This window comes from Mus musculus, chromosome 9 (assembly GCF_000001635.26).
Source record: "Mus musculus strain C57BL/6J chromosome 9, GRCm38.p6 C57BL/6J".
Taxonomy (NCBI): Eukaryota; Metazoa; Chordata; class Mammalia; order Rodentia; family Muridae; genus Mus; species Mus musculus.
This window is the reverse complement of record NC_000075.6, coordinates 60,510,374-60,519,061: the sequence shown is the minus strand read 5'-3', so window position 1 is coordinate 60,519,061 and position 8,688 is coordinate 60,510,374. Positions and strand designations below refer to the sequence as shown.

Genomic DNA, 8,688 nt, shown 5'->3' with positions numbered 1-8,688 from the left:
TTAATAGCTGTCATATTTGCCCATCTTTACAAGTAACGATGGCTGAAGGCTGGTGGGAGGTTGAGGCCCCGTAGGCAAAGCCTTGGCACATAGTAGGTGCTCAATATCACTTCCTATCTCTCCCGTCTACCCTGACTGATCAGTGCTTGCCAGAAGTGGGTACTCACTAAACACTCCAGAAGAAACCTGCATATAATCTCAGCCCTGTCAGGTGCAGAGTTTTGTCTGAAGGACTCAGCCCTGCACTCCAGCCCAGCCGCTAAACACACAGCTGTCCTATGTAACCATCCAGCCAGCCAGTATCCTCTATTCTTTCGGTTCCTGCCCAGTGTCCCCGGGTCCTCTAAAGTGCACAAGCACTGGGTAGGCAGTGAGTTTGTCCCCCCCCCCCAACCCCCTAGTGTTTAGTCGTCTTGGGAGAGTAGCCACTTTTAACTTATTTCTCTCTTTCCCTAATCTTTCAGAGATGGGAAGCTTTAAGGATAGCTTAGGTGGAAGCCAGGCGGTTTTCTCCCTCTTTTGGGTGTGGTCCATGGAGTCCCTAGCCAGGCTTGAGCCTCTGTGTCTTGTCCCCGGAAGGGTGGCACTGGACAGCTCACAAGCACCCTCCCAGGCCCCTTGGCAGGCTGCCCGAGGCCTGGCCAGCAGGGAAGACAGAGGTAATGAGTGATTAATGGGCCCCTCATCTAATCTCCTGCCAGGGGAAATGAAGGACCAGTCATGGGCTGGGAGCTGGTCTTGACCTGCTCCAGGTGGGCTTGGAATGTGCCCAGCTCAGGATGGGGATTAAGGCTTGAAAGACAAGAGGAAATGAGATGTTAACCCTTTAGGCCAAGGCTCTCTGAGTCCCAGCAGGGAAATGGCAGGGGAATTATCTGCAGGCATCTGACGAAAGCTGGGCATCGCTTTTGATTTATCATGGGGATGCAGCCACGTGTCTGACTACTGTAGGAATGATCGTGGGCCTGGGCTTTGTGATCATTTTCTTTGAGGTGAAATCATGAGAGAGATGATTAATTTCTGCTGCTCGGGGCCGCATGGGTTGCTGGGAAGCTACCTGCTAGCCTCCTTGGAAAGCTGCTGATGGTATCCGCAAGTGGCAAATTTACAGTTATTGGACAAGCTTCTCCTGAAACAGTTCTGCCAACAGCCTGTCCTTTCCAGGAAGATAAACAAGGAAGGCATTTGCCCCTGGGCTACAGACCGGCTCTCCACAACAGAGTCCTGTCCACTCCTACACCAGTAGCCTGTATATGGAGAACAGAAGATGACAGCTCTCCAGAGGCAGCTGCCTGAGTCCCAGCCTACGTCCCAGCATGCCATAGGCTTCAAACAAGGTCCTTAACCACTGTGCTATAATTTTCCTACCTATAAAATGATGCCTTAATAGCACGGCATACCCCATGGGGGAGATCCACCACTTTGTAAAATGCTTCACGCAGCTCCAAGCACACACCAGGGCTGCTTCAACCATAGCTATCTTTTTATCCTCTCCTATCCCTGTGAATCTCAGCCCATCAGGACAGAAGCCTCCCCTCCTCCGGGGCTCCGAGGCTCACTTCTGTGAAGTGACTTAACTCTATGATTGATATGGCTTGTTTGACCCCTGACCCTGCATGCTTTAAATTCTGGTTCCACCCTCTGCTGCTGGCCCCATGGCCCCCTGCTGCCCTTTTGATAAGACCTCCAGCCCTCTTGCCCCCTGACTCTGTGCTAGCTGGACAGAATGCTGGTGGGCCGGGTGGTGATGTCAGCCGGAACCTCTGGTGGCATAGGTCAGTTCTGCTCCTCCCTGCTCACTGTTAGCTTTGCTGTGACACAGCATCCCCAGGCCAAGTGACTGAGAGTAGGAAAGACTGTCAAATCAGGAGTTGTGGAGACCATCTGGCCAGGATGCAAACCCAAGCTCCTCCCCTATCCTGGCTTCCCTGAACTCCTGTCACCTCATGCTGGATATGGGCTGATAATGTTTGATACTAGGATCAATCCCCGCAGTGGATGGGAGGACCCCTGGGAGCTACGAAGAGCTTGTTGCTAGTTATCGGCTGAGTGCCAGGTAGCTCCATGATGCACATATTTTGTTCTTACTCTTTTGCTTCCTCCTTTTTTGGTACTAGGGATTGAACCCAGGGCCTGACCAGGCCTGCCAGGCAAGTATTCTGTTACTGAGCTACCTCCCCAGCCCTGCAGGGCAAGAACCGAAGTCTCATCTCTGCTGTGTACCAACAATGCAGCCTTCGCTGCCATGGAAAGTCTGGAATAGACTCTTATCTACCCCTCCTTCGCTTACGATGTTTTAGTCAGGGCCAGGCCTTTCTCCTGCTTCAAGTGCAGAGGCTTTCTAGCTACCTGAGGGAGAGGGCCCTACTGTGCATGGAGCTCCACATCAGGTGCTGGCTTCACCTGTGTGAATTCAGGTCTTCTACGATCAGCCAGACATTACCCTGTTCCATAGCTTAGACAGCAGAGGCTCACGTAGCAAGTGTACAGCTGGGTGACCTTTGGGCTCTACCTGGCTCTAAAACAGATACTCTGGGACCAGACAGACCAGTTAGTGAATAATAGGCAACCAGAGAGTAAAACTCCATCCCTCATCTGCACACAGTATGCCAGCTGTGCCTCATCTGCACATAGTATGCCAGCTGCATCTAGTGGTCTGTTTGTTCCTTCCTATATGCTTATATATATTTTTGTTTGTTTGTATGTATGTATGTATGTATGTATGTGTGTATGTGTGTGTATGTATGTATGTATGTATGTATGTATGTATGTATATATGGTATATGTGTGTGTACGTGTTCATGTATGTGCATGTATGTGTGTGTAGGCCAGAGTATCATGGTAGATGTTTTCTCCAAGTAGCCGTCTACTTTATTTTTTGAGGCACAGTGCCCTTACTTGTTTCCTGTTGCTTTGTTAAACATCATGACCCAGAGCACCTTGAGGAGGGAAGGTTTGATTTGGCTCCAAAAAAGAAAAAAAAAGAAAAAAGACAAATGTGCAGCTCAGTTACCAGATGAGCTGATGCACATTTGTCTCTCTCTCTCTCTTTTTTTTTTTTTTTTTTTTTTTTTGCTAACATGGGTGTGTGCAAATATTTCTCATTTTAAACAATTATAAAGAAGAGTTACTTCATTTTTATTTCAGCATGTGCTTGTGTGTGAGAGTGTGCATGTGTGTGTATGGGTGCCAATAGAGGCCAGAGACAGCGTCAGATCCCCTGGAGCTGGAGTGCTGCCTGATGTGGGTACTGGGAACTGAACTCGGGTCCTCTGGAAGAGCAGCCAGTGCTTTTTGATGCTGAGCCACCTCTCCAGGCTCATTTTTTTCTCTCTTCTCTTCTCTTCTCTTCTCTTCTCTTCTCTTCTCTTCTCTTCTTTCTTTCTTTCTTTCTTTTTTCCTTTCTTTTGGTTTTTGGTTTTTCGAGACAGGGTTTCTCTGTGTAGCCCTGGCTGTCCTGGAACTCACTCTGTAGACCAGGCTGGCCTCGAACTCAGAAATCCGCCTGCCTCTGCCTCCCAAGTGCTGGGATTAAAGGCGTGCGCCATTGTGATGATATCCATAGCCCTTCCATACACTGTGTTAGGAGCCGGAATGTTTTTGTTTCTTCCCCAATCTCAAAAAGTCAGCACAATAGTAAAGGCATCCAATTTGCTGCTGCTCTTTATCTATTTCTGACCTCATGTTCTGCTCTGGAGTCAGATCCAGGCCACATGGTCACCCGGTCATACTGACCCATGGTATTCAAGAACCCATAGAGAGCAAGCTGGAGGCCCACGTGAGTACCAGAAGCAGAGGAGGACTCATCGGTGACCCACTCCTCTCTTTCTTATTTATTCTGTTCCTGCCTCAGGCCCAGATCAGGGGAACTCAACACCCTTTGCTTCTTGGGCCAGGAAGACCCATGGTAGGGTGGGGACTTTCTGAATTCCACAGAAGGAAATTATGTCAGTGTTCTCAGAGGTTCCTTGAAGGAAGATGTTGGCAACTTCTTAGATTATGCTCACACGTTACTGATTCCATATGGGCCTTGCTGTGTAACCATTCATTCATGCTTCTAACCCTCTCCCAGTCCCTACTATGCACCGGGGACCAACACCATGCATTGTAAAAACTTGTGGATCTAGATCCAGCTGCTGCTTGTGTGGCTTTGGACAGCATCAGTCGAGCATCCGTTTCCTCTCCTGTACAGTGGGCCAGTAATCTCTATACATAAGAAAACGTAGTAGAGTTAGCCTAGTGTGTGCTCAGACACTGCATTTGTTAGCTTCCTGTTACTGTAACAAAATACCTGAGGCAATCAATATAAGGAATAAGGGCTTGTTTGGGCATATGGCTTCAGAGGTCTTATGGTTTTATTTGTGGCACCAAAGTACATCATGACAGGAACGTACAGTAGAGGAAGATGTCCACCTTGTGCCCCAAATCCAAAGAGAGAGATGAGGGAGCTGGATGTCAGTATGCTTCGAAGTTTATGTCCCATATGACCTCTCTTCTTCCACTAGGCCCTACCTCCTAAATGTGCTGTTACCCTCTATTGGCGTTACCAACTGGGGACTAAGACTCTTAACATGTGGGCTGGAGAAGTGCCTCAGTGTTTAAGAACATGCTATTTCTTCAGTGGATCCAAGTTTGTTCTCAGCACCCACATGGTGACTCCCAACTGCCTGTAAACTTCAGATCTTCTTGGGGATCCTATAACTTTGGCATCCTTAGGCATCGGTGTTCATGTACATGTATGCCACACATACATAAAAATGATAACAAATATTTTAAAAGAAAAAAATTTATGTGCCTTTGAGGGGCACATTCAAATTAAAGTAGACAATGAAGGGGCTACTATGTTCCTTAATAAGCATGAAAACTCTGATCTACACACACACACACACACACACACACACACACACACACACACACACGTGTGTGTGTGTGTGTCTTATAGTCTTGTAGGAAGATGTTATTTCTGCCTAAAAGCATGGTGGTTCTTACAGCCATAGGCAGAGGCAGGTAATAGGAAAATCATTATAATAACTATAGTGGACAGCCCATCAGACCCAAATAAAAGGCACTGGACTCAGTGGTGGGACTTTAGAAAGACATGGGGTGGGAGGCAAGACCCAGTAGAAAACATTGGGGGTGGGGGGAAGAGAGGGCTAAAGGAAGCTGAAGCCGTTTGTCCTTTATGAGAATGCTATATCCTTGGTTAGCTTGCAGGATCCAGCTTCTCCTAAGTGAGACTTCCCATGCCTCAGATGAATGCAGTGTATGCCTGTGCCTGGCACAGCCTCCACACACCGTGCAGTTGCTTCTATGTACACAACACAGCCTCCACACACTGTGCAGTTGCTTCTAGCCCACAGTATCTCTTAGCACCCCCTCCTCTCAGCGTGCCACAATGGTTCCTTTGCTCTGTCAGAAGCCGTGAGGTTCTGCCGTCCTCCTTATCTTGCTGTGTTCTCAGCCTGGCACGTATGAATGACAGCCTGACAGATGGTGTCAGGCGGGGTTCAGCAGCACGCTCCTTACAAGGGGTCAGAGGGTTGATATCCGAGTTTTGCAGGACATGGTTCTCTGGTGCACCTAATTAGTGCTGCCCTCTGAGCATGAGAGAAGCCACGGGAAGTCCATAAAGGCAAGGTCATAGGTGCAATCCAATAAAACTTTATTTAGGAGCTGGAGAGGTGGCCCAGTGCTGTGAGCCCTTGCGGCTCTTGTGGCGGATTGGTGTTTGGTTCCCAGCGTCTGCATTGGGTGGTTCACAACTGCCTGGGACTACACTTGCAGGGGATCTGGCGTCTTCTGACCTCTTTCGGGGTCCTGTATACATAAACATGCACATATTCTTAAAGGAAAATAAAATCTCACTAAAATCCTGTATGGATACTCTGATGATCCTGGCATCCATATTACATCATAGCAAATTCTCTGTCTGTCTGTCTGTCTTACTCTGTCTCTGTCTGTCTTTCTCTTATCCTGTCTCTGTCTTTGCCTGTCTGTCTTTCTGTCTCTCACTGTCTCTCTCTGTCTCAGTCTCTCTGTCTCTCTCTCTCTTTGTTGTTCAACCATTTGAAAATGTGACCCTCTCTTCCCCCTAAATGGCAGGCAGTCAGTCAGGCTTGACCCATGCCTTCCAGTCTAGTTCCACACACTATTGAAAGCCTTTTCAGTGCCAGGAAGAGTGACTGTGAACATCGGGTGAGTAATTTGTATTGCTGTTGTGACAAAATCCTTGACAAGCAGTTTCAGAGAGGAATGGGTTACCCAGCTTAGAGTTCAAGAGGGTGATTCCAGGGTGACCAGGAAGACACTGCAGTAACGAAGGAGTGACAGCAGGGGTAGGAAGCTGGATGGTCTCTTTGCACCCACAGCTAGGAAGCAGAGCCACCCTGTAAGACCCCAGGGCCCACCCACAGTAGCCTGCTTCCTCTTAAAGTTTCCACCACATCCTCAAACAGCACTACCAACTGGGAACCAAGCTCAGATACACAACTGTGTAGACGTATTACAATTAAAATACAGCAGTGCCCCAGGTAGTCTACAAAAATCATAGGTGTTCCAGTGTCCCTAAGAATCTAGTTCAAGTCATAAGTTTTAGAAAAAAAAAAAAGGTTATTTGTGAGCTTGGGTTATACAACTTAATGCAATCGCCATAATACAACTTGCTATACTTTGAGTAGTCATTGTAGTGAATAATATATATATATATATATATATATATATATATATATATATATATATATATATATATATATGTATGTATGTATATATAAATAGACTTTCAAAATTCTTAGCATCAATGACTTTAGTGATATACTATACCTTTCCAAGATTCTGCCAACTGCAGATTGAGAGTGTGTGTGTGTGTGTGTGTGTGTGTGTGTGTGTGTATTGAAAAAGATATATGTTTGCTTGTTTTTCAGGATGATTTCTCTGTGTAGTTCTGGCTGTCCTGGAAGTCACTCTATAGTTCAGGCTGGCTTCACACTCAGACATGGCTTCTGTCTCCCATGTGCTGGGATTGAAGGCTCATGCCACCACTGCCTGACTCAGATTGAAAATAGTTTTAAAACTTTATATCAGTATTGAATATGGTCAGACCTTGATTTTTGTCTTTATCTACTAGAGATAGATGGTACACTGTCCATTTACCTAACATGTACAGTACATGAGGCAGTATAAGTAATCCAGGGATGGTTTAAAATGCCCAGGCAGGAGGATGAGCACAGCTCATGCCGTACCATGCCATTTATATAAGGTAGTCTTTTGCATAGTATCTGCAGTGTGTGAGATAGTATCAGTGCCCCCAGGAGTAATTTAAGGCATATGGGAGGATGGATATATATATGTGTGTGTGTGTGTGTGTGTGTATGTGTATGTATATATATATATATATATATATATATATATATATATACACACACACATACATACATACATATATATGTTATATACAAATACCATGACATTTTATATGAGGGACTTGAGCATTCATGGATACTGTTGTTGTTGGCGATGCTGACAAGGCTAAGAATATTGATGGGTAAATACACTGTATCCTGTTCTAGTTCCCAATTAAAAGGTGTTTTTCACATTGCTCTCTTGTTGTATTTGATCCCGGGAGTCCAGTAGTTCTGACTCCTCCCATCCTGATGGTCTGTGGTATGGAATTAGACTCGATTCTGCCTGAATCCAGCAGGGAAGGGCACGGAAGGCACTCCCAGGCTTGCATTTGGCACATGGTGAATGCAGGATAAACTTGTTCCCTCTTCTCCCAACCCGACTCAAAAGTCCTGTGTTTTTTGGTCAGCTCCAAAAACACGCTGAGCCTCTTTGAGCTTGCTTCCCTGGTTCTTTCCACATGCAGTAAAGTCACTAACCTTTTTAAATGGAAACAAAAACAGAGGCTGTTGGAAAGCTGAGTTCCCCGCCCGGGTCACCAGCTCTCCCTCATTGGACAAAACACAGCTCTGTGCAGACTGCTGGTTGGGGCCAGAGGAGAGGCCCCAGCTCCGGGGACCAAGGCTCCAGCTGGGTGCAGACCCGGCTCTCCAGACAGGAGACAGCAGGCCTGCTGACTGCTTCCATCTCCACAGCTCCTGGGTGGATCTTGGTTTCAGAGATTCCTATGGGCAGAAAAGTGGGATTCTTTCCAGATGGGAGACCACCAGCCCTGAAGGTGACTGCGAGGCTGTGGTTCTTGGCTCCCAAACCTGCTTTCACTGTATGTGTTGGATGGAACCCCGACTTGAGCAAGCGTGCGTTTGTGTTGTTTAGGGGGCGATGGCGCATGTGTGCTTTCTGGCCTGGGGGGGTGGTGGTGGTAGGATGTGAAGGGAGGCAGCTGTTGTCCTTTGGCCAGGGAGGGTTTTTCTCATTGTTTTGTTGGGCAGGGGGCTGGTGTCCTTGGGCAGAGAGCTCTTTGGTGTATAGACAAGTGGTCTTGGCGATGTGGGCCTGAATTTTGAGTTCTCCTTTGGCATTGGCTTGCCGTTTGACTGCCAGAGTCATTGCCTATTGTTGTATCACTAATTCTTCACTCCCGAATGAACAGCGATTGACTAGATCACTGAGACAGGCGTGGATATTTGACCTTCGCCCTTACCCGGCAGTGATACGATGTTTCTTCTCTTTCCGGAGAGTGGTCGGTTATAAGGACCTAAGGGACCACCACCCACAGAAGCAACGTCA

At 47.1% G+C, this 8,688-nt stretch overlaps 1 protein-coding gene across 3 annotated transcripts in view; it reads left to right on the top strand.

Moving 5' to 3' along the window:
• The window catches only part of Thsd4 (thrombospondin, type I, domain containing 4), a 555,183-nt gene that overhangs the window by 3,052 nt on the left and 543,443 nt on the right, over window positions 1-8,688 (top strand). The window contains exon 1 of one of the 3 annotated variants that reach the window (NM_001040426.3): window positions 8,027-8,221. The exons of the other annotated variants lie outside the window; for them this stretch is intronic. The gene's annotated coding sequence lies outside the window, so the exon portion shown is untranslated. Of the gene's footprint in view, window positions 1-8,026; window positions 8,222-8,688 lie in introns of those variants that run through there. 3 annotated transcript variants of the gene reach the window in all.